Source organism: Hypanus sabinus, chromosome 16, assembly GCF_030144855.1.
Source record: "Hypanus sabinus isolate sHypSab1 chromosome 16, sHypSab1.hap1, whole genome shotgun sequence".
NCBI lineage: Eukaryota > Metazoa > Chordata > Chondrichthyes > Myliobatiformes > Dasyatidae > Hypanus > Hypanus sabinus.
Window position 1 is genome coordinate 4,423,281 of NC_082721.1, and position 25,014 is coordinate 4,448,294.

Below are 25,014 nucleotides of genomic sequence, written 5' to 3' on the forward strand. Positions count from 1 at the left end.
TTCTTTGTTTTTGGAATACAGGTATATCTATCCTGTACCTTCTTATTTTTTTCCAGAAACTCAAGCTATTGCTGCTCTACTGTCATCCCTGCCAGCATCTCCTTCCAATTTACTTTGGCCATCTCCTCTCTCATACCACTGAAATTTTCTTTACACCACAGAAATACCGCTATATCAGACTTTACCTTTTCCCTATCAAATTTCAAATTGAACTCAGTCATATTGCAATCACTGTCTCCTAAGAGTTCCTTTACCTTAAGCTTCCTAATTATCCCTGGTTCATTAAATAACACACAATCCAGTATAACTAATCCCCTAGCAGGCTCAATGACAAAAAAAGGCCATCTCATAGGCATTCAACAATACACTCTCTTGAGATCCATTACCAACATGATTTTCCCAATCTGCCTGTATGTTAAAATCTCTCATGACTAACTTTGCCCTTTTGACATTCCTTTTCTACTTCCCATTGTAATCTGTAGTCCACATCCCAGTAACTGTTGGGAAGCCCATATATAACTGCCATCAGGATTCTTTTACCCTTGCAGTTTCTTAACTCAACCCACAAGGATTCAACATCTTCTGAATCTATATCACATCTTTCTACCAATTTGATGCTATTCTTTATAGCGGAGCCACACACCCCCGTCTAGCTTCCTATTCCTCTGATACAATGTATAACAATGGACTTTCATCTCCCAACTACAACCATCCTTCAGCCATGACTCAGTGATGGCCACAATCTGTAAAAGTGCAAGAAGATCATCCGCCTTATTTCTTATACTCTGTACATTCTTTGAGTACAGTACTTGCTATACTTTTTGATACTGCATCCCTAATGCATTGATACACACCCTGCTGGCTGCAGTCTTGTCCTATCATCTGCCTGCCCTTCCTGATAGTCTGACTGCATACTACCTATTCTTTTTTATCATCCGTCCTATCCTGAGCCCCTTCACTCCTGTTCCCATCCCCCTGCTAAATTAGTTTAAACTGTCCCCAACTGCTCTAACAAACCTACCCAATGATCTAAGAACCTGGAGCCCTGCCCCCTGCACCAGTTTTTCAGCCACACATTTATCTGCCAAATCATCCTGTTTCTACCCTCACTGGCCTGTGACACAGGTAGCAGTCCAGATATTTCTACCCTGGAGGTCCTGGCTTTCTGCCTAGTTCTCTAAATTCTCTCTTCAGGACCTCTTTGCTTTTCTTTCCTATGTCATTGTTACCAATAGGCATCCGTACGTCTTGTGAGACCATGGATTTGCATCTTGGAAGGTTTCCAGGGTGCAGGCCTGGGCAGGGTTGTATGGGAAACTGGCAGTTGCCCAAGCTGAAAGCCTTCCCCTCTCCACGCCACCGATGTTGTCCAAGGGAAGGGCACTAGGACCCAAGCAGCTTGGCTCCGGTGTCATCGCAGAGCAATGTGTTGTTAAGTGCCTTGTTCAAGGACACAACACACTGCCTCAGCTGAGGCTCAAACCAGTGACCTTCAGATCACTAGACCGATGCTTTATCCACTAGGCCATGCGCCAACATGTAGCAAGATATCTGGCTGCTTTTCCTCCCCTCCAAAATGCCGTGGGTATAATCTGAGACATTCCTGACCTTGGCACCTCAGAGGCAACATACCACCTGGGTGTCCCATTCACATCCACAGAATCTCCTGTCTATGTCTACGGAGGCCCCTATCACTACCACTCCCCTCCTCTCCCTCATTCCCTTCTGCACCATGGACCCATGTTCACTGCCAGTAACCTGGTCTCCATGGCAATCCTGGATGTTCATCCCCCACAACAATATCCAAAATGGTATACTTAAGATATACTTTTTGTGAAATGTTATGGGGAAATAACAGGAGAATGGATTTGAGAGGGAAAATAAATTAACCATGATCAACAGCAGAGCAAGGCTGATGGGAAAAATTGTCTAATTCTACTCTTATGTCTTATGGTCTCACTATTTAAATTACATCAGCTTCTATTTTCCGGTTGTTTTGTGGTCTCATGGTCAGCAATAATAATGATGTCCTGGTTCAGATCCAAGATCAGAAAAGTGAACAGGCAGCACAAATTTGTAAGCTGCAGGCAGAACATAGAAATTAGAGCACAGTAGAGACTCTTCTTTCCACAATGTTGTGCTGACCTTTTAGCCTTCTCTGAGATCATTCTCAATGTCCCTCCCATATAACCCTTTATTTTTCTATCATCTGTATGCTTATCTAAGCATTTCTTAAATGTTCTTAGATATAGATTAAACTTCCCTTTCAACCTCAGCATTCAATTTCCAACATTGTTGGATTTGGCCCTCTGTTTTGGGAAATGTCAATAGTTGACATTATTCATTGAAATGAAGTAGTAATGACTTAAACATAATGAGATATAAGTGTTTGAAAAATAGTGATCATTTCATCTCTTACTGTCTTCCTCCTTGGGAAGGCATGGCTTCTCTTCTGCTGTAGCTGATGGAGCTGGTACCATAGCCAGCGATCAGTGAACAGGTTCAATTCCCAGCGCTGTCTGCAAGGAGTTTGAACATTCTCCTCCTGGCCGTGTGGGATTTTCTCTGGCACATTCCAAAGGCATATAGCTAGGGTTAGTGAGTAATGGGCTTGCGATATTGTTGCCGGAACTGTGGTGTGTTGGTCCTCGGACTATGTTGGTCATTGACACAAACGGTGCATTTCATCGTATGTTTCAATGTACATCTGGAAAATAAAGCTAATCTTTCACCTTTATCACATCCTTTCTGGAAAGGATGAACTAGAAGCCCCATGAAAATTAAGAGCATTGTTAGCACTGAATTATGGTCTTTGGAAATCCATGTGTTTTTTCTGGCATCCCATCAGTGCATTGTGGATTTTGTTACTTTCCAGGGCTTGTACACTAATGGGTTTATGATTACCTGGGTTTGCTTAATATGCCTTCAGCAAGAGTAGTTTAGCGATGAGATTCTTTCATGTGAAAAGCTGGAAGTTACTTGTTTTGGAAAGTTTTATTTTTGCGTAATTCCGAGGAGGTGGTGAAGAAGATAACCTCCTGATTGGAATCCTTTTACTTGGCAAAGTGTTCAGGTTCTCTGATGCTGAGATACATCCTAGGACATGCTGGGACACATCACCAGAAACCTGGGGTCATCAGGTGTTTCAGATCTTTCAACATCAGACACTTTCACCCAGACAGCCCAGCCAGGATTGATCAGGCCCAGGTTTGTACCCCAACAACATGGCTCACACCTCTTGATCTTTAGCCATCTGGAGGCTGGCTCAGTGATGGTCTTGATGGTTCTTTTCTTTGGAGACCCCCTAATGCCAAGAAGAGAGTAGGCTCTGCTGAGCGGGCAGCCAGTAAAATTTCTACACTCTGTTTCCATAGACTCGCATCGTGCCCTCCACCTCTGTCCGTGGCACTGCTGTACCAGTGCCTGGTATTTGGCTTTCATGCTGCCTATAATACCTGTTTGAAAGCAGCACACACAAAATGCTGGAGGAACTCAGCAGTCAGGCAGCATCTCTGGAAAAGTGTAAACAGTTGACATTTCAGGCTGAGACCTTTCTTCAGGGTATTTTTTTTATATTTCCTGTAAAACAATGAAATTGTATGAATTTGCACAGTGGCAGATTTGCAGTAAGATTTAGTACATTTCCTCATTATAATAATCTACTGTAATTTTTTAATCTCAAACTGCTTTGTTGAAATAGTGAATGTAATTTATATAGGACTGACAATGAATGCATTTCTCAGTGTGTAAAATTAATGCAAACACAAAATTTAAATGCAGTTTGCCTTAATTTAGATATCAAATTAATCAATTTGTGGCAAAATAAAATTAATCTTCATGAATTACTATTTTGTTTTACATTGACTTTTCTGACCAGGAACAATCCCTAAATTGTCTTCATTTCAGAGACTAAACATATCGAGGTGGTTAGCAAATGTCAGCATGAGCAAGGACAAAGCAGGGTGTATTGCAGCAGCTGACGATAAGGAAAGCATTGTCATGAAGACTACAGAATGTGATAATACGTCCACCTGGAGGTAACAGAGCAATATTTAACACTTCTAAAGATTAAATTTGAGTGCAGAAGTGTGTACAGAGGCACCAATAACATAAAAAAGCAGGATAAAATGTACTGATGCCATTGTGGAGATAATTAAGGCATGTGTTAATGAACACAATATTACAAGTCTGGAATCCAGAAAATCCAGCCTTCAAATATTTTTCAATCGCAAAGTTTGCAGAATTGAAGGAAAACAATTAAACGATTTTATTATTATTAAAGTAACTAATCTGTAATTTAGATACCAATCTTATTTTGTGTTAAAAACACGAGAAAATTTGCAGATGCTGGAAATCCAAAGCATGACACACAAAATGCTGCAAGAACTCAACAGGTCAGGCAGCATCTATGGAGAGGAATGAACAGCTGATGTTTCAGGCCAAGACCCTTCATCAGGACTGGAAAGGAAAGGGAGAAGGTGGCAGAATGAACAGGTGGGGGAGGGGAAGGAGACTAGCTAAAAAGTGGTAGGTGAAGCCAGGTGGGTGGGGAAGGTAAAGGGCTGGAGGTGAAGGAATCTGATAGGAGAGGAGAATGGACCGGGGCGAAAGGAAGGAGGGGACCCAGGGTGAGGTGATGGGCAAGTGAGAAGAGATAAAAATAATCAGAGTGGGGAATAGAGAAAGAGGAGAAGGAAAGGAAACTTTATTTGTGTTATTATATTTCATCCAGTATTCTATTTTTAGTACATCTCAAAGTGAAAACTCAAACTCAAAGTACAATTTCTTATAAAAGTACATATATTACTAAATGCTACCCTAATATTCATTTTTCTTGCAGGCATTTACAAGAAAATAAAGAATTCGAATAGAATTTTTAAAAACAATAAATAAAGACTGACAAACAATCTGTACATTGTTCTGCATTTCAGTTGAATCATTGAATTTACAATGAAGTTAAATATTACCCTTTTACCTATTGAGGTGTAAAGTATGGTAAGGTCACAGGGATGTTGTTTATTAACCGTGGTACAGAAATGTAGATCATTCTGATCCAAAGAACTATTCTCACAAGTATGCATTAAAATTAACTCCGTCTGAAAATTATTCCACTTTGAATGTTTGCCAGTGAAAACAACAGTGTCTGGAAGCTCACCATCTGTTTACATCAGGACTGATAGCGAGGAGGATGCGATGAAATTGCATCATTGCTTCATCATAATGTAGGCAGTTGTGCTCTACTGAAAATAAACAAAAGCATTTCATGAGCTCAAAATTTACACTGTAAATATTAATATTCAGCATAATGTTTTGGAATAATTATGTTTGGGAAAGTGATTTATAGCAGGTTTCTATTTATAGAAAATTCAGTATATTTTCTATTCCTGAAGTATTCACTGTGACAATATCATCTGTATTCATTTCACAACGTCAAACTCCAGGCTTGAGATTCTGACAGCCCTTGACAGTTCTCGCTGGGTTTTTTTTCAGATTAATGTTGTTGTGGTTCACCTTGCTACATAGTCTCAGATTAGTCTATAAAATCTAAAAACCAGATCGAATTGCAGATTCTAGTTCATTAAGCATTGGTTGTAATTACCTGGTTATTTATGTCATTAGCAAGTTATCACAATGCAAAGATTAGCATCAGTATCCTGGCTGCAAGTTCCTGCTTCTGTTAATGTCTGCAGCACCACAATAGTCTACAAAACAATTCCTTCTCCAGTAATATCAAAAGAAGGAATGGAGAAAAGGAAAATTCTAAAAAATTTATTTTCATTCATTATATAGTCAAGCAACGTTTGCGAGTTACCACTAAAGTATTTGTCAGAAGGAAGGAAAAGAAACTGAGTTACATGCAAAGTGCTGGAGGAACTCAGCAGGTCAGGCAGCATCTATTGCGAGGAATAAATAGTCGATGTTTTGGGCTGAGACCCTTTATCAGGACTGGAAAAGGGGGCAGAAGACAGAATATAGAGATGGGGAGAGGAGAAGGAGCTGGCAGGTGATAGGTGAGACCATGTCAGGGGGATGATGAACGCCTGGGGAAAGAGCTCGGAGGTGATAGGTGGAAGAGGTAAACAGCTGAAGAATAAAGATTCTGACAGGATAAGAGAATGGACCAAGGGAAAGAGGAGGGGCACCAGAGCGAGGTGATTGGCACTGAGGAGAAGAGAATGGGTGAGAAGGTAACTACAATAGTGAATGGATGAAGAGAGATGAGGGAGAGGGAAGAAATTACCGGAAGTTAGCAAAATCAATATTCATTCCATCAGACTGGGGGCTATGCAGACAGAATATGAGGGGTGATTGATAAGTTTGTGGCCTAAGGTAGAAGGAGTCAATTTTAGAAAACCTAGCACATTTATTTTTCAACATAGTCCCCTCCTACTTAGCCCAGCGGTCGTGGAGCATACAGATCCCTTCTTTGTAGAAGTCGGCATCTTGGACCTCCAGCAGTGGTCCACAGCACAGGGTGATTGATAAGTTTGTGGCCTAAGGTAGAAGATGTTATTAACTTCAAACTTACTGCATTTTCACTCAAAGAGTTGACTGCACGTGCATGTAACCAGAGCTGTACAACTCATCTCCTTCTACCTCAGGCCACAAACTTATCAATCAACCCTGATGAGTTACTAACTTCAAACTTTCTGCATTTTCACTCAAAGAGTTGACTGCACGTGCATGTAACGAGAGCTGCATAAGTCATCTCCTTCTACCTCAGGCCACGAACTTATCAATCACCCCTGGTATGTGTTGTTCCAGCTCTAACCCAAGAGTGGCTTCATCATGGCAATAGAGAGTCCATGGACAGACATACCAGAATGAGAATGGGAAGGTCAATTATAATGACCAGGAAATCCCATTTTTGTTGGAGACAGAGTGAAGGTGCACAGCAAAGTGGTGCCTCACTCCACCATGGGCCAGAACATAGTAGAGGAGGCTGCATCAGGAGCACCAGATAGTGTAGACAACCCCAACAGACTTGCAGGTGAAGTGTCACCTCACTCGAAAGGACTGTTCAGGGCCCAGAACGGTGGTTCAGCAGGAGGTGGAGGGGCATTGTGTTGCATTTGTCATGAGGGAAAATAAACCAATTTCTTTTAAAAATAATTGGACTGTTACAATTAATAGCTTTTTTTCCAAAGCCCATTTTAACCTCAAGAGTAAATCTGATTCCAGACTGCTGAGTGAAGTGAAATTTATTGCTTAGCTTTAGGCATAAAATTGGTAATAAAAAGCTTAAAGATCAAGGATTAACTTTATTTGCCAAATCCATTTACATGTATTAGCTATTTGCGGTGGTGTGTTGGTAAGGGTATGCCATGCAACAGAAAACACTAGCATCTGATAATTATAAAGAATAAAGAATTATATAAAATATGAAGATAGAGATTAAAGTGAAAATACAGAATAAAATGTATATAAATACAAGAATTCCAGCATGTATTTACAATGTAAACAACACTATAATAAGTGATTTAAAGTGCTTGCAGTGCAGTGACTGAGGTAATAGATAGAGGACGTGGGGGAGGTTAATTAGAATGGTTGATCAGATTAACTGCCTGGGAGAACTAGAATTGACAGACCCACCTTTTGTTTTGGCAACTACAATGGAGATTATTTTGCCATTTCCAATGGAAGACAGTATTAGCAAACCGCAATATTTCACAATTTGGATATGTTACTGTTTTAATTTCCTTAGTTTTGATACCTTTAAGGATCTATGCTGGGCCCAACATAGTGATGCAATTACAAAGATAATTGTGATGCAATTACAAAGAAGGCACGACAGAGATAATATTTCTTTAGGAATTTGAGGGGATTTGATTTGTCACCAAAGACTCTTGCAAATTTCTACTGATGAACCCTGGAGAGCATTCTGGCTGGTTGCATCTCATCTGGTATGGAGGAGCACTGGAGAGGAACGGGAAAAGCTGCAGAAAGTTGTAAACTCAGCCAGCTCCAGCTTGCGAATTAGCCTCCCCAGCACTCAGGACATCTTCTAAAGGCAATGCTTCAAAAAGGCAGCATCTAGCATTATGGATGCCCATCACCCACGACATGCCCTGTTCTCATTGCTTCCATCAAGAAGGACCTGAAGACACACACTCAACATATTAGGAACAGGTTCTTCCCCTCCACCATCAGATTTCTGAATGGACGATGAACACATGGACACTACCCCCTCCTTTTACACTACTTGTGTTCAATTCTGGTCACATCATTATAAGAAGGATGTGGAAGCTATGGAGAGGGTGCAGAGGGGATTTACCAGGATGTTGCCTGGTTTGGAGAACAAGTCATATGATGCAAGGCTAGCAGAGCTGGGACTTTTCTCTTTGGAGCGTAGAAGAATGAGAGGGGACTTGATAGAGGTCTACAAGATTGTGAGAGGCATAGATAGGGTGGATAGTCAGTACCTGTTTCCCAGGGCACCAATAGCAAACACCAGAGGGCAAATGTACAAAATTAAGGGAGAGAAGTTTAGGGGAGACATCATGGGTAAGTTTTTTACACAGAGGGTTGTGAGTGCCTGGAATGACTTGCAAGGGATGGTGGTGGAGGCTAAAACATTAGGGGTACTTAAGAGCCTCTTGGACAGGCACATGGATGAAAGAAAAATGGAGGGTTATGGGGTAGTGTGGGTGTAGTACTTTTTTTTAAAGGATTATATGGGTTGGCACAACATTGAGAGCTGAAGGGCCTGTACTGTGCTGTAGTGTTCTATGGTTCTATGGTACATATTTAATTCAATTTTTCTTTTTTTTATATATACTTATTGTAACTTTAAATTATTATTATTATGTATTGCAATGTACTACTATCACGAAACATTAGATTTCATGACACATGCTAGTGAAATTAAACTTGATTCTGATTCTGTAAAACCTGAATTCTTAATTGTTACAACTTTTGCTTTAAAGAATCATTTTTGATTCACTAAGGCTCAGTCTCGCCATTGATCCAACTCTCCCTGGTGTCTGAATGTATTTTGGCCCTGCACTTCAGTGCAGAACAGAGAGTGCTGATTCCAGATGAGGCATCAGCTTGATGCTCATTCCAATATCCTGGGCAGACATTTATTTGAAAGCGCAAGGATTTCTCTCGATGGGCAGATGAAAATCATTCCATATCAAGCTGGTTCTCAAAAGCTGTGATTCTCAAAAGTATAAAATAATCTAAGGATTAGGCTGAATCACAGCCAACATTTCCTGTGAACTACTGACTAGGATACTGTTCTTGTGTTATCTAAATACAAGTTGAAATTTACTGTACTCTTGAGCACTAAAGAATGAATAATGTTCACGATGTCGGACATATAATCCACAATATGTTAGGCAACATTCAATAACTACATCTCACTTTTTAGCCTGGGCATTACTAATCGTCAAGACATAGAGCACTACTGCACAGAAAAGGCCCATCAGCCCATCTAGTCTGTGCTACATTGTTACTCTGCCATCATCCTGTACCTGAACCATCCATGTTCTTGTCCAAATTCCTGTTACAGGTGGCAATTGAACCAGCACCCACCACTTCTGCTGCCAATTCTTTCACACTTGTCCAGTCCCTAAGTCAAGGAATTTCCCCTCAAGTTTTCCTTAAGAGTTCACCTTTCACTCTCGTTAATTACTGCAGAATGTTACACCCACTGTCAGACTCTGTTTTAATGAAATGCTAATCAGTTAAATATGGTGATCACAAGACCGCATTGGACATTGGAAGTGTAGAAACCGCGAGTCCAATTCATTCATTCGTTGGCAAGATCGACGGCAGGGGAGCTGCATCGACTCAATTGTTGTGCGGACTAGGCCGTCATGAATCAGGTTGTAGCCACAAGGGAAGGAGATACCATAGTTGGATGCATGCCACTGGATTCCGTACTGGGATGGCTCAGTGGCAGACAGGCTGAATTATGTTCATCTGCAGCTGCACATATGTGAGATGAGGAACTGTTGCAGGTTGGTTCTTGCAGAAACGTGGCTTCAGGACAACATCCACGTACCATCAATCTACAGGCCATGACACTCAGGGACTGGGGCTACATTATTAGTTATGTGAGAAAGTCTGCAGATGCTGGAAATCCAAAGCAACAAGCACAAAATTGTGGAGGAACTCAGCAGGTCAGGCAGCATCTATGGAAATGAAAAAATAGTTGACAATTCAGGCTGAGACCGTTCTTCAGGAATGCGAAGGAAGTGAGAAGATGGCAGAATAGTTTATTTTAATATTGTTATTTTTGTAACTGTATGTTTTTTTCTGTTTTCACAATTATATGTGCTCTATGTGCTGAGTATGATGATTGGTTTTGTATTTTCTACCTTGGCCTTGGATGAATGCTGTTTCATTCATTTTATTTTCAATCTTTTTTATTGATTTTTTAAAAATATAGATATAAATCAGAGGAGAAGTTATATCAAATACAAATACAATAAACGTACAAGCAACGAAAGGGATGTATACTGTCAAAGTGATGTCAATGTAATATTGGGCTGTTGTATAGAAACAAAGAACCACAACTCCTCCTGGCAATTCATACAAAAAAAAAGACTGCAAATTTAATGTAACCACACTAAACTAACCTAAAACAAAAAAAGGGGCTGGGCAGTCCATTTAAGGATAAAATTCCAAAAGAAAAAAGTAAACATCCTTCTGGTCAGCTCTGAAACTTTGCGGAGAAAGAGAAAAAAAAAAGAAGACATTTTTACCTAAAAAAAAATAAGTATTTGACTGTATTCATGGGTATGGTTGAATGACAACTCAACTTAACCTTAAACATAAACTTAATATCCTTGTAGGCTGGTTGGCTAGAGTTGTTTCGGAAAGTTTAAACTAATTTGACAAGGGAATGGGAACTGGAGTGATTGTGCTGAAGATGAGGTAGCTGGTTTACAAACAGAGGCGATTTACAGTGAGAGGCTGATGATAGAGCAAAATTGCAGGCAACAAGATGAATTGCAACATAAAAGCAGAATAAAGTCAAAATGAGTGAATACAGGGCTGAAGGTGTCATATTTGAATGTGCACAGTATATAGAATGTGGTAGATGAACTTACAGCTGAGTTACAGATTGGCAGGTATGATATAGGTATCACTGAATCATGGCTGAAAGATTATAGCTGGGAGCTTAATGTCTAAAGATACACATAAAAGGACAGGCAGGAAGGCAGAAGTGGTGACAGTTTTCTTGGTAAAAAATGAAATCAGATCTTTAGAAAGGTTTCAAAGGTACAATTTAATGTCAGAGAAATGCATACATCCTGAAATGCTTTTTCTTCGCAAAACATCCATGAAAACAGAGTGCCCCAAAGAACGAATGACAGTTAAATGTTAGAACCCCGAAGTCCCACACCCCCAAGCTCTCCCCCCTCCCCCACTGGCACCGCCACCGAGGCCTCAAGTGTGAGTAAAGCGACAGCAAAGACGCAGGCTTGCAGTTACCCCAAAGACTTCGCGTTTCACCCGGTATTCGACATACTGTCGGTTCTCTCTCTCCTGAATAAGGGAGGAAGATGTGTCTCCATTTTCCAAGCGAGCAGGGAGACATAACAGACAACTTGCTGGTTTATGATATTAAAGGTCCGTTATGTCGCTTTTTTCGAGCTCTGTCCCTGAAGATCACCAAGATCCTGAGTCCCCTGGCACGCAGCAGATATTCCTTTCTTTTTAAATCTTTTTATTAATTTTAAACAAACATAAATGAAACATGAATACAAAGTGTTTGAGAGTACATAATTAATAGTTTAAATAGACATTCATATAATAATAAAAATATATAACCTCCCAAACTCATAGCATTGATAAACAAAGAAATAAAAAGAGAAAAAAAAAGACACCAGAAAAAAAAAGAAGAAAGAGAAAAAAAACACTAACCAACATGGGCCATTGAATAATGTTAAGTACATATACAGTAGTGCCAATAACTCCGAACCTCCACCCAAATAATTAAGGATAATATAAGTAAGGTTTAGGAAAAGACAATTCAACTCATATGAAAATGTTGAATAAATGGTCTCCAAGTTTCTTCAAATTTAACTGAAGGGTCAAAAACAACACTTCTAATTTTTTCTAAGCTCAAACAAGAAATGTTTTGAGAAAACCACTGAAATATAGTTGGAGGATTAATTTCTTTCTAATTTAATAGAATAGATCTTCTAGCCATTAGTGTAACAAATGCAATCATTCGTCGAGATGAAGAGGATAGACAACTATTATCCACAAAATTATCTGGCAGGGAGGGGGGAGATTTCTAGAGTGCCTATGGGATGGATTCTCGGAGCAGCTTGTGGTTGAGCCCACTAGAGAATCAGCTGTTCTGGATTGGGAGTTGTGCAATGAACCAGAATTGATTAGAGACCTAAAGGTAAAAGAACTCTTTGGAGCCAGTGATCAAATTCACCCAGAAATTTGAGAAAGAGAAGATAAAGTCAGATGTAACAGTATTACAAAGGGAAAGAGTATTACAGAGGCATGAGAGAGGAGTTGGCCAGAATTGATTGGAAAAGAACACTGGCAGGGATGACGGCAGAGTAGCAATGGCTGGAATTTCTGAAAGCAATTCAGAAGGAATAGGATATATACATCTCAAAGATAAAGAAGTATTCTAAAGGCAAGATGACAAAACCATGGCTAACAAGAGAAGTCAAAGCCAACATAAAAGCCAGAGTGCATATAAAAGAGCAAAAATTAGTGGGCAACTTTTAAAAAAACAACTGAAGGCAACTAAAATAGTCATTAAGGGGGTAAAGATGGAATACGAAAGTGAGCTAGCCAATAATATTAAAGAAGATACCAAAAGTTTCTTCAGATGCATCAAGTGTAAAAGAGAGGCAGGAGTGAATTTCAGACCACTGGATAACAAAATGGAGAGGTAGTAATGGGGAATAAGGAAATGGAGGACAACCTGAATAAGTATTTTTACATTATATGTCAATGATTTGGATGATGGAATTGACGACCTTGTTGCAAAATTTGAAGACAATACAAAAGTAGGTGGAGAGGCAGGTAGTTCTGAAGAAATAGTGAGGCTACAAAGGGACAGATCAGGAGAACGGACAAAGAAGTGGCAGATGGCAGTCGGAAAGTATATTGTCATGCACTTTGGTAGAAGAAATGAAAGTGTTGACTATTTTTGAAATAGAGATATAATACACAATAACTGAGGCACAATAGGATTTAGGAGTCCTTACAACCAAGAGAAAATCTGAAAATTCTGGAAATCCATGCAACACACACAAAATGCTGGAGGAACTCAGCAGGCCAGGCAGCATCCATGGAAGAGTGTACAGTCGACATTTTGGGCCAAGACCCTTCATCAGGACCATGGAATTCATTGCCACAAGCAGTTGTGGAGGCAAAGACTCTGTGTATATTTATGGCAGAGGTTGAAAGATTATTGATTGATCAGAGCATGAAGAGATATGGGGAGAAAACAGGGGATTGGGGCATGATGAAATAGGGTAGCAGACTTGATGGGCCAAATTGCCTAAAACTGCTCATATATCTTATGGGCTTAAACCTGAAACTAAATGCATATATTTCAATGCATATCAATGATTGTTTATTTTGTTCCCACAAAAGCATCATATTCCTCTGTTGAAAGGGGAAATAAAAGGCCCACAGTTCCGATGCTGGAGCTCTCAGTAAAAAGAGAAAAGAGTTGATATTTGTCATAACTGCAAATGAGAGAAAAACAACAGAGCTGGGCAACAACTATGAGTATTATTTATTCCTGCTGTTCTCTCTAACCATGCTGCATGCTAATATAAATCACACTGCTGACTCAGCCAAGCAGTTTCTGTCTGATTTGAAGTTCACTCACCGTCACTATTGGAAATCTGAGTTGTTCCTCAGTTTTCGGACTGCCTTGTATAATGCAGCAAAAGACACCCAGCGAGAAAACATGCAGAAAGGTATCTCCTCTTTCACCTGGTCTAACGATTTTAGTCAATATGCGAGTGAAATATAAGTCAGTATTTGTGGTTGTGGCATAGGGAGGGATCTGCTCAGTCTGGAAACGGCACTGCGGTGACAGGAAGACTCAAAAATGGGTAGTCAAAATCGCCTACTCATCACCGGCACCGGCCTGTCCGCCATCAATGCCATATCGTATATAGAGAAAGGTGCCAGAAGAGGGCCAGCAACATTCTTGAAGTATCCCCCCACATCCTGCTCATGGACTGATTGTCTCACTGCCATCAGGGAGGAGGCGACATAGCATCCAGACTCAAAAACAGTGACTTTCCCCAAGCAGTAAGGCTGATTAACACCTCCACCCACTAACCCAGACCTCCACACCCCAACAACCACTACTTTATCACTTCCTATCAGAGTCACATGTGTAGACGCTCCTGTGCCTACCATCACTTTATGGACTTAGAATTAATCTGTGTATAATCTACCTTATGTATTTAAATTTAATGCATTTTTATTATTATTGTGTTCTTTATCTTATTGTGGTTTTTTCTCTGCTGCATCAGATCAAGAGTAACAATTATTTTGTTTTCCTTTACACTTGTGTACTGGAAATGACAAACAATCTTGAATTTCAAATCTTCAATCTACAATCATGGAAACGTGAAGAATCCTGTCAAAATTCCTGCAGGAATTTATGCAAATGAGAATATTATGTGTGCAATTGAATATACCAGCCTCTCTGGACACTCATTGTCTAGACTGAATCTAATCATTTTTTTCCACTCACGATTACCAAACAAAGTCTCTGGATCTGAACTATTAAAATTTCTCTGAATTTTAGAGTAAGCTCTTTGTGATCAAGCTAAAACTAAATTGCATGTTTATTTATTTGTTAACTTTTTTATGCAAACTATATGTAAATTTAATTATTGTAATATGTATTGTTGATTCAAAATGGAAAGACATAAAATCAAAGTTCAAAGTTTGTTTAAGGTCAATTTATTATCAAAGTGCATATATGTAACCATATACAACCCTAAGATTCATTTCTTGCAGGCATGTACAATAAATACAATGAAACAACAAATAATAGAAAAAATAATTGCAATAAATAAACAATAGATATCAAGAACATGAGATGAAGACTCTTTGGAAGTGGGTCAGTTCATAGTGGGAATACTTCAATGTTGGGGTGAGTGAAGTTACCTCCCCTGGTTCAAGAGCCTGATAGTTGAGGGGTAATAACTGTTCCTGAACCTGGTGGTGTGAGTCCTGAGGCTCCTATACCTTCTTCCTGATAGGAGCAGTGAGAAGAGAACATGTCCTGGGTGGTGGGGATCCTTGATGATGGATGCTGCTTTCCTGCGACAGTGCTCCTTGTAGATGTGCATGGTGGTAGGAATCACAATGACATTTTAAACAAGTTTGATTCATATACATTCTCATTTCTAAAAAAAAGCACCTTGGAGAATTGGCATTTATTATCATTGATGACATGGAATGATCATTATTGTTTTGTGACTTTTACATTTTTAGTTTGACCTTAAGGTAGCTTTAAATATAAAATAGTTTTATCAACACTTATGGGGATATGTTTCTCTGTTCACTAATATTACTGGAAATGTCATCACTCTAAATCACGTTGACCTTTTTGTTAGTATTAGCAAACTGAACAAAATATCTCCTAAGTGAGAAGGCTCCATGTACTTGAGCTTTAAGGGAGAGGAGACAGTACTTTGATGTATAGACTCAATGTCTCTTGATTAAGGTACCAGGTAAGAATGCTGAGCCAGCTTCTGAAAATATCCATTCTTATCTACACATTTAGCCAATATAGCTCAAGCTGCAGACTATGACATTAAAATCCTTTCTGGAACAAGAGTAATGATTAACTGTTGCCTACTTACCACAAGGTGGGATTTTGAGGCTATATTGTGAACATAAACCTTTCCCTCCTGCATACTGTAGTCCTTCGTTTTTCTATCATCCATGCTCTTAACTTTTAACTGCCATCCCTCTTACCCCTCTTTTCATCACTCCCATCAGGGAGGAGGTACAGGAGACTGAAGACACACACTCAATGTTTCTGGAACAGCTTCTTCCCTCCACCATCAGATTTCTGAATGGACAATGAACCCGAGAACAGCACCTGACTGTTTTTCTTCATTTTTGCCTTTTCTTTGTACTGCTTTTATAAATTTTATATATTTATCAATGTGTATGTGTTTGTGTGTGTATATACACACATATATATTTCTTATTATGATTTATAGTTTTTATAATTATGTATTGCATTTACTGCTGTCGCAAAACAACAAATTTCACAATGTATGCCAGCGATATTAAATGTGAATCAAATTCTAATTCCCTTTTGTAAACCATTACTTTTTTAGAATTAATATATCTCTCATCTCCTTTATGTTGGATGACTGGACTGTACGTTTATTGACAATAACACTGAAAACATGAGCCAGGTCATTAAGGACCGCTGTCACCAGGCTATGCCCTCTTCTCATTGAAACCATCGAGTAGGTACAGGAGCCTGAAGACACACACTCAGTGTTTTAGGAACAGCTGCTTCCCCTCTGCCATCAGATTTCTAAATGGACAATGAACCCATGAACACTTCATTACCCCATCTCCCATCTGGGCAAGTTGCATCCTCTGGATTAGAGATCAAATTGTACACACTCTGGCAATTTTGTTTTCTTTGTATGTACCATAACCAGCTTTATCCAGAGTGATGTTGACTGGTCTGTCCCTCCATTAGTACATACTGAGTATTGAGGTGCCACCGCACAGGATCGAGAAAAGCTGCAGTAAGTTGTAAGCTCAGCCAGTTCCATCATGGGCACTACCTCCCCAGCATTGAGGACACCTTCAAAAAGAGTCTTGCTAAGAGGAAACATTGATCATTAAGGACCCCCATCACCCCAACTGTGCTCTCTTTTCATTGCTGCCATCAAGGAAGAGGTACAGGAGTCTGAAGACTCACACTCAATGTTTCAGGAACAACTTCTTCCCCTCCACCATTTGATTTTTGAATGGACAATGAACCAACTCACGCACACCACCTCAGTATTTTTGTTCTTTTTACACTACTTACTTAATATATTTTATATATTTTTTTCTCTCACCCCTTATGGATAGTATATATGTGTCTTTTCCCCTCAATCTCAGGTCCCCTACCAGAAGCCTGGAAGCTTGAGGATTCAGTCAGTACCCTTGCTGGGTCCTAGTAGTGTGTTCTTCTGGACTGAGATCTCAGATGTTGTTCCCGGGATTTGTTGGAACAGTCCAGATGTCACAGCTCCAAGTGCCCCCATCAGCACCAGGATTACTCTGGCTTTAACCTTCCACATCCTTTCTGTCTGCTCTTTCAAGCCCTGATATTTCTCCAGCTTTTCATATTCTTTCTTCCTGATGTTCCTGTCATTCGGGATTGCCACATCTGTTACTGTTGCTTTCTTCTGTTCCTTGTCCAGTATTACTGTGTCTGGTTGGTTGGCCAGTACCTGGTTTTCAGTCTGTATTTGAAAGTCCCACAGGATCTTAGCTCTGTCATTCTCCACTACCTTCTCGGGTGTTTCCCATTTGGACCTGGCAGTGTCCAATCCATACTCAGTGCAGATGTTCCTGGACACAATTCCTACAACTTGGTTGTGTCGTTCAGTGTATGCTGTCCTTGCCTGCAGCTTGCACCATGCTATTACGTGCTGGATTCCTTGTACAGTCTGCATCTTGGGCCTTGTCTGGTATGACAGACACTTGCTTTTATTGTTCTTGTGCAGCCCCGAGCAGCACCACTATGCTGTGCCTCAGCCCTGCCATTTCCAGCCATTGAGGGGACTTTCTTATGCCAGCCGCCTCTGATATCTGGCGATGGTACATCCCGTGCAGTGGCTTGTCCTGCCATGGCCTCTGGTCCTCTGGTTCTGCTTCCATCTCCATATCCTCGGCCTGCTGTCCGAGGGATTCTCCTAGCAGGACATCCTTAGGGGCCGTCTTCCTGACATACTCATGGATGTTTCGCATTTCTTCCAGGATTGTGGCCTTGACATTTCCAAATCCTCATTCTCCTCTGTTCCCGTGGGTGTACAGTCACTCAACACAGGCCTTTGGGTGGAATCGTCCATGTATTGTTAATAGTTTCCGGGTCTTGATGTCAGCAGCTTCCAGTTTGTTCCTTGGCTAGCACACTATATTGGCTGGGTATCTGATGCCTGGTAGGGTGAACATATTGATGGCTCTGATCTTGTTCTTCCCATTCAGCTGGCTTTTTAGGCCCTGTCTCACTCTTCAGAGGTAGTTGCATGTTGCAGCCTTCCTTGTGTCCTCATCGTGGCTTCCATGCACTGGCAGGATCCCCAGGTATCTGTAGCTGTCCTGTACACCTGGTACCTGGCCTTCAGTAACTCAACTCCTTCAGTCTTGATGAGTTTGCCTCTTTTCACTACCATCTGGCTGCACTTTCCCAGTCCAAATAATACCCAATGTCTCTGCTGTACACCCTCGTCAGGTGAATTAGTGAGTCAGTGTCTCTTTCAGTTCTGGCATACAGCTTGATGTCATCCATGTACAGGAGCTGACTGGTGGTCACTCCGCTCTTGAACCTGTACCCATGACCACTCGCTGAGATGATCGGGCTGAGGGGTTCAAGCCTACACAGAGCATCAGTGGGGATAGTGCAGCACCATGCTATATTCCACATCTGATGGTCACTTGTGCTATTGGCTTTGGGTTAACTTCTAGTATTGTTCTCCAACAGCCCATTGAGTTCTTGATGAATGTCTCTAGTATCTTGTTGACCTTGTACAGAGATAGGCTTTCCAGGATCCATGTGTGGGGCATTGAGCTGTTTGTTTTCTGATAGTTGATCCAGGCTATATGTATATATAATTGTAATCTTTAATATTTCTATGTATTGTACTATACTGTTGCTGCAAAACAACAAATTCTGATTCTAATTCTGAGAGTTTCATAAATGCCCCTAATGTATCTGCCTCCACCATCACCTCTGGCAGGGCATTCCACACACCCACTATTCTCTGGATAAAAATCTTACCTCTGACACCCCCCCATACTTTCCTCCAATCACCTTAAAGTGTGCCCTCTGATTATCGTCATTTCCACCCTGAGAGAAAGTCTTTGGCTGTCCGTTTGATCTATGTCTCTTTATCACCTTGTACATCTCAATCAGAATTTTCAAAACAAAAATTGTAACTGTATTATTCCACCCAGGTATTTTAATGATTTTACGAATGATTTGCTGTATGTAAATGAAAAATACAATTGCAAAATATTAGGAAGATTTCCCAAGTGACAAGTGCAAGGATAGCAAGCAAATTGAGTCACCTACCACTTTAAACTTATCATTTGCAACCTAATAGTTTTGCTGTCTACCTGGATTAGGGGGTTGACTCGGTGATATTGCTCCTTCACCTTGTTGTGCTAGAGATGCCTGAGATCCTAAGAGCAATGCCGTTTGGCATTTAGCTCCTGGTAGATCACCCATGTCAGAAAGTTCAAGGGAGAGGGTCTAGACACAGAGTGCAACCAAGATCTCACTGGTGGAGCTGGCAGAAGACGATGGTACATCGTAACAGTAGTGAAGGCGGAGGAAGGCTGCAGCAGTGAGAAGTCCCCAGTGAACTTAAATTCCATCCCACTGAACCCTGACTTCAATCTGTCCAGGATCTTGTGGTGGCTATCTCTCCATATTAAACAAAGTCAACAAAGGCCTTCTCCATTAAGAAAATCCACCTAACATCCCGGTTTAAGTCCTAAAGAGAGAGCCCTTGAGGAGAGCATCATACTTGACCTGAGTGATCACACTGTGAATACTAATAATTCTGACCAAAGACAAACAGTAAATTGTACATGTGATCAGAAATTAACAACTCATGCAGGCATTGTTGCTACAATATTTAAATAGATGTGCCCTAGATCTTCCTGGGTCTCAGAGGATTTGTTGGAGATAAGTGGATAAATTATTTTTTGATTTTATTATAGAGAGACCTTAGCTACAGTTCACTGCAACAGTCTTTCATTCGAATTGACCTCAGTGCACTAGTGTGCGTTTCATTCCAGTGTAAGTGATGAAGGAGCTCATGGCCCTCCAATGAATTATCAGTGCTCTTCAAAGGACCGCAGTCACTGTTCAAGATGAGGAGATTACAGATTAGTTTTATTTGTCATTTACATCTAAACATACAGTGAAATAAGTCATTTGCTTCAATGACCAACACAGTCCGAGAATACGCTGGAAGCGGCCCACAAGTGTTGCTGTGTTTCCGGTACCAACATAGTATGCCCATAACTCTCTAACTCTAACACAAACATCCTTGGAATGTGGGCGTAAACCCAGAGGAAGTGTACAAACTCATTAGAGACGGCAGTGGGAACTGAAGCATGCATGCCTACCTGGTGGTCTTTTGGAAGATACTGTGTGCTGAGTGGGCGCCATGTACATTACAAATTCAAAGTCACAAACCAAACGACAAAATTAGCCCAGGCTTGCTTTAATTATGGTGCTTTGTTGCGCTTTAAGGGCAATAAAACCAGACAGTGGATTTCTCAGGTGGAAAGGACTTCTAGATAGACTGTTGCTGCATCTCTTGAATTATTTTGTGATGCAGTGCGCAGCTTTCCTGTTATGAAAGATTAGGATGTTCTCTCCCAATGTGAAACTGTTACCAATCTGACAGCATGAACATCAATTTCTCTGACTTACACTAAGTTCTTCCCTCCCCCACTCTTTTTCAATTCTCCAATCTCACTCCTCTCTTACCATCAGCAGTATCCATCATTAAAGATCCTCACACCCAGGCTATGCACTTTTCTCATCAGGTAAAAGGCACAAAATCCTCAGGACTCACACCACCAGGTTCAAGAACAGTTACTACCCCTCAACCATCAGGCTTTTGAACAAAAGAGATGAACTACACTCATTCTATCTCTGGTGTTCCCTCAACCAATGGTCTCGCTATAAGGACTCTTTATCTTGTTATTTCATACTCGTTATTTATTGCTATATATTTATATCTGCATTTGCACAGTTTGTTGTCCATTGAACCTGTTTATAGCTACTGTTCTATAGATGATGAGAACTCCCAGGGCATCGTTAGTTGTTCTAAATCAGGGGAACATGAAGTTAGCAGAACTCAAAGTCCATGCATCAACAAAAATTGCCACTTTTTCCTTCCTAGAATTTGTGGTTCAATCCATTCAGAAAATCTAAAACCTTCTGGTCGTATCACTGCATCTGAAGTATCCGCACTTAACCAAGTTTCAGAGGTAGTGATGAGGTAGATGGCCTTCCAGATCAATTAATTTGAGGGCTGGACTAACAATTTAGAGACATGAGTACAAATCCACCTGTGGTAATTGTGGAATTTAAATTCAGCCAATAATTTTTTAAAACAAAAAAAATTGGTCTTAATAATGAATTTTTGCACTAGCTAATTCATTGGTCAAACTTCTCTGTGACTCCAGTTCTACAGCAATGGGGTTGATTCTGAAATGGTCACAGTGTGGGTAGGACTGTTTGGAGCTACTGCTATCAGGAAGGAGGCTGTGTAGCATCCACACAAGAGCCACCGGACTCAAGGACAGTTACTTTCCCCAAGCAGTAATATTGATCAACACCTCCACCCACTAACCCTAACCCCGCCACTAACCCTAACCCCGCCACAACCCTAACCCCGCCACTAACCCTAACCCCGCCACTAACCCTAACCCCGCCACAACCCTAACCCCGACACTAACCCTAACCCCGCCACTAACCCTAACCCCGCCACAACCCTAACCCCGCCACTAACCCTAACCCCGCCACTAACCCTAACCCCGCCACTAACCCTAACCCCGCCACAACCCTAACCCCGCCACTAACCCTAACCCCGCCACAACCCTAACCCCGCCACTAACCCTAACCCCGCCACAACTTTATTAGGTCGGGTCAGCATCTACGGGAGAGAATAAACAGTCGATGTTTCAGGCTGAGACCCTTCATCAGGGCTGGATGGAAAGGGGAAGAAGCCGGAATCAGAAGGTGGAGAATGGGAAAGGAGGACAAGCTGGCAGGTGACAGGTGAAGCCGTGAGGGGGTAGGTGGGAGAGGGGGAGATGAAGTGAGAAGATGAAAGGTGATAGGTGGAAAAGGTAAAGGGCTGGAAAAGAAGGGATTTGATAGGTGAGGACAGTGGACAATGGGAGAAAGGGAAGGAGGAGGAGCACCAGAGGGATGTGAAACGCAGGTGAGGAGAAGAGAAGGGGTAAGAGAGGAGCGAGATTGGAGAATTGAAAAAGAGGGGTGGAGGGAAGAACTTAGTGTAAGTCAGAGAAATTGATGTTCATGTTGTCAGATTGGTAACAGTTTCACATTGGGAGTGAACATCCTAATCTTTCATAACAGGAAAGCTGCGCACTGCATCCCAAAAGAATTCTAGAGATTACAATTTGATGCAATGAGGACGTGTTTTCCCTTTTGTACAAATACACAGGAAAACATTTGGAGATGTGGTCAGCTCCTTGCTGGAGTAGTGATACAGTAATGCAATACAGGGTTGTCAACTAAAGACATGGACCAGTTCAGGTAAACCATTTCTCCACACTGAGCGCAATTGTTCCTGCTAACATCGAATGTGTAATGGGTTTGTGCCTCTGGTGGACTGTGTCCTCCCAGGGTGCAAATCTGGGCATCAAGATTTGAAGAACTGGCTGTTGCTTGTGCAGCGGTTCCCCTCTCCACGTCACTGATGTAGTCCAAAGCAAAGGCAAGCGCCAACACAAATTGACACCAGCTTCATCGCAGAGGTTGCCAGAGCGAAGTTGTAAACAACATCAAACTGCTTTAGGGACCCCGACTCCAGACTCCTTCCTTGGGGTTTACTCCCAAAGCCTTTCCCATGGGTGGATGTGGCCGCAAGGCAGTGGAGGTTTAAAATCAGAGCTTTCCTTCTCCTAGGTGGCTGCAGTCCAAGGCTGATGAACCCCACCTGCCCAAAGCAACTGGTTTTGAGGCGCCAGTGGTCTGCCCTTGTCCCTCCTCTTGTCAGTAGTAACAGTTCCACCAGGCCTAGTAACGTGTGAAGGCCGAGTTGCATTTGGTTGTCACAGGAGGTTAGGGTCGGAGCACTTTAACGGTAGTGTGAGCTTATCTGCACTACCACCCCGGCTACGGCAACCTCAGGAATTTTATAATATTTAATATAAAATGTAGAATATTATTATAAACAGAAATACTGTTATACTTGGGCACAAGTGAATTTCACTACTTCAAGCCAGCAGATATTTTCAAACATATCACTGCTCTCTGAATATTGTATATAAAATGATGTGAAGAGTTATTGGCAATCAGCCCAGATAATATCCAGTGTACAGTAATTGAAACCCCATTGACTGCACTAACAAAACCATTCATGCTTAGCAATCACACAATAGCTCCATATGAAAAGCCTATAGACTTTTCCCAGTGGTTTTTATTTCACTTGCCCAAAGCTGTCCACAAACAAATACAGATGAGGTATTAGATGGCAAGTGTGTTGTATGGAGTAACTTTAGCTTTTCTCTAAACTCCAATCAGCTTAATTTGAGCAGAGCTGCTACGGGGGTTCTGTGTGTCAGTATGGTCTACAGCTAGAATGAATGCAGAGATGATCTTGTCTCTGATCAATTTAAATTAAAAACATCACAATATTTTGGTTTGTCTCAGATTCATTTACTTATTACATGTACATTGAAACATACAGTAGAATATATAATTTGCATTAACAACCAACACACCCTAAGGATTCAAGATTCAATCAGACTTATTCTCCCTAAGCCAGGGGTCGGCAACGTTTACCACTAAAAGAGCCAATATGGACCCATTTCCCACAGAAAAGAAAACACTGGGAGCCACAAAACGAAATAACACTGCATACAACGGGTTTTTTTTGCCTTTATGCTATGTATAAACAAACTATAATGTGTTGCATTTTTGAAATTGATGAACTCCTGCAGAGAAAACGAAATTACATTTCTGCATGCAACAAAAACATTTTGAACTCCGAAAAAAAGACGTTGGGTTGAAGGTTACTACATAGGTAGCCTACCTTGGATCGAAGAATTAAAAGAAAGCGCGCACTGGCGGGTGTCAGGCATTGGCAGTGGTGATGTATATTAATAGCGATAAAAAACACGTTGTAGCGATGTAGCGCTACATGCAGCGCTAAAATAAAGACTGCAGTCAAAGGTAACTTTATTCGAACAGCCTTGCTTTAAAGCCTCCCTCAACCCGTCCCCATGGGCGCGGATGCTCCAAAAGACACGTACTCACAAACCCCCGTAGGCTATCTCCCTTAGTCGGAACGGTGGCTAATTGTTCGGATGTGCCAGGAAACGGTGTCTCCGCAAAGTACAAGATCACCATAATCTTCAAATTTCGAATTACATTTCAAAAGCTAACAAACCACGGGGAGCCGCATCACAGAGATCAAAGAGCCGCATGTGGCTCTGGAGCCGCAGGTTGCCGACCTCTGCCCTAAGCAATAAGGCTGATCAACACCTCCACCCACTAACCCAGCCCTCCACACCCCAACCACCACTACTTTATCATTTCCTGTCAGTCACCTATGTACAGACACCCCTGTGCCCAGCGTCACTTTATAGACATACAATCAATATATGAATAAAAACTATCTGATGTATTTATATTTATTGTGTTATTCTTATTATTGTGTTCTTTACCTTTTGTGTCTTTGTTGTGCTGCATTGGATCCGGAGTAACAATTACTTTGTTCGTTGTTACACTGGTGTACAGGGAATAGCAGGAACAATCTTGAATCTGGTGTGCTAGCGGCAGCCACACGTGTCACCACACATTCCAGCACCAACGTTTCATGCCTGCCATTTCTACAGAACATACAGGTAACATCAACAAAACAAAGATAGTGAAACAACCCCCTTACTTCACATCCGTACAGACACACACTTGCAGAAGTTCCCTAACACCAGGACAGGCCATCTCTAGTCCTCTAGCCTTCAGTGGATTTGCAAACGCGGGGCTTTGAGTCACAGATGATGGCACCGCAAACACTAGGGTTCGAGTTCCAG

At 41.2% G+C, this 25,014-nt stretch overlaps 1 protein-coding gene across 9 annotated transcripts in view; it reads left to right on the plus strand.

Annotated features, from left to right (window-relative positions):
• The window catches only part of LOC132405960 (leucine-rich repeat and immunoglobulin-like domain-containing nogo receptor-interacting protein 3), a 172,136-nt gene that overhangs the window by 66,620 nt on the left and 80,502 nt on the right, over positions 1-25,014 (plus strand). For 5 of the 9 annotated variants that reach the window (XM_059991001.1, XM_059990995.1, XM_059990997.1 and 2 more), the window contains one exon: positions 3,907-4,037. The exons of 2 other annotated variants lie outside the window; for them this stretch is intronic. The gene's annotated coding sequence lies outside the window, so the exon portion shown is untranslated. Of the gene's footprint in view, positions 1-2,647; positions 3,208-3,877; positions 4,038-25,014 lie in introns of those variants that run through there. 2 more of the 9 variants (XM_059991000.1, XM_059991002.1) reach the window with 2 other exon arrangements.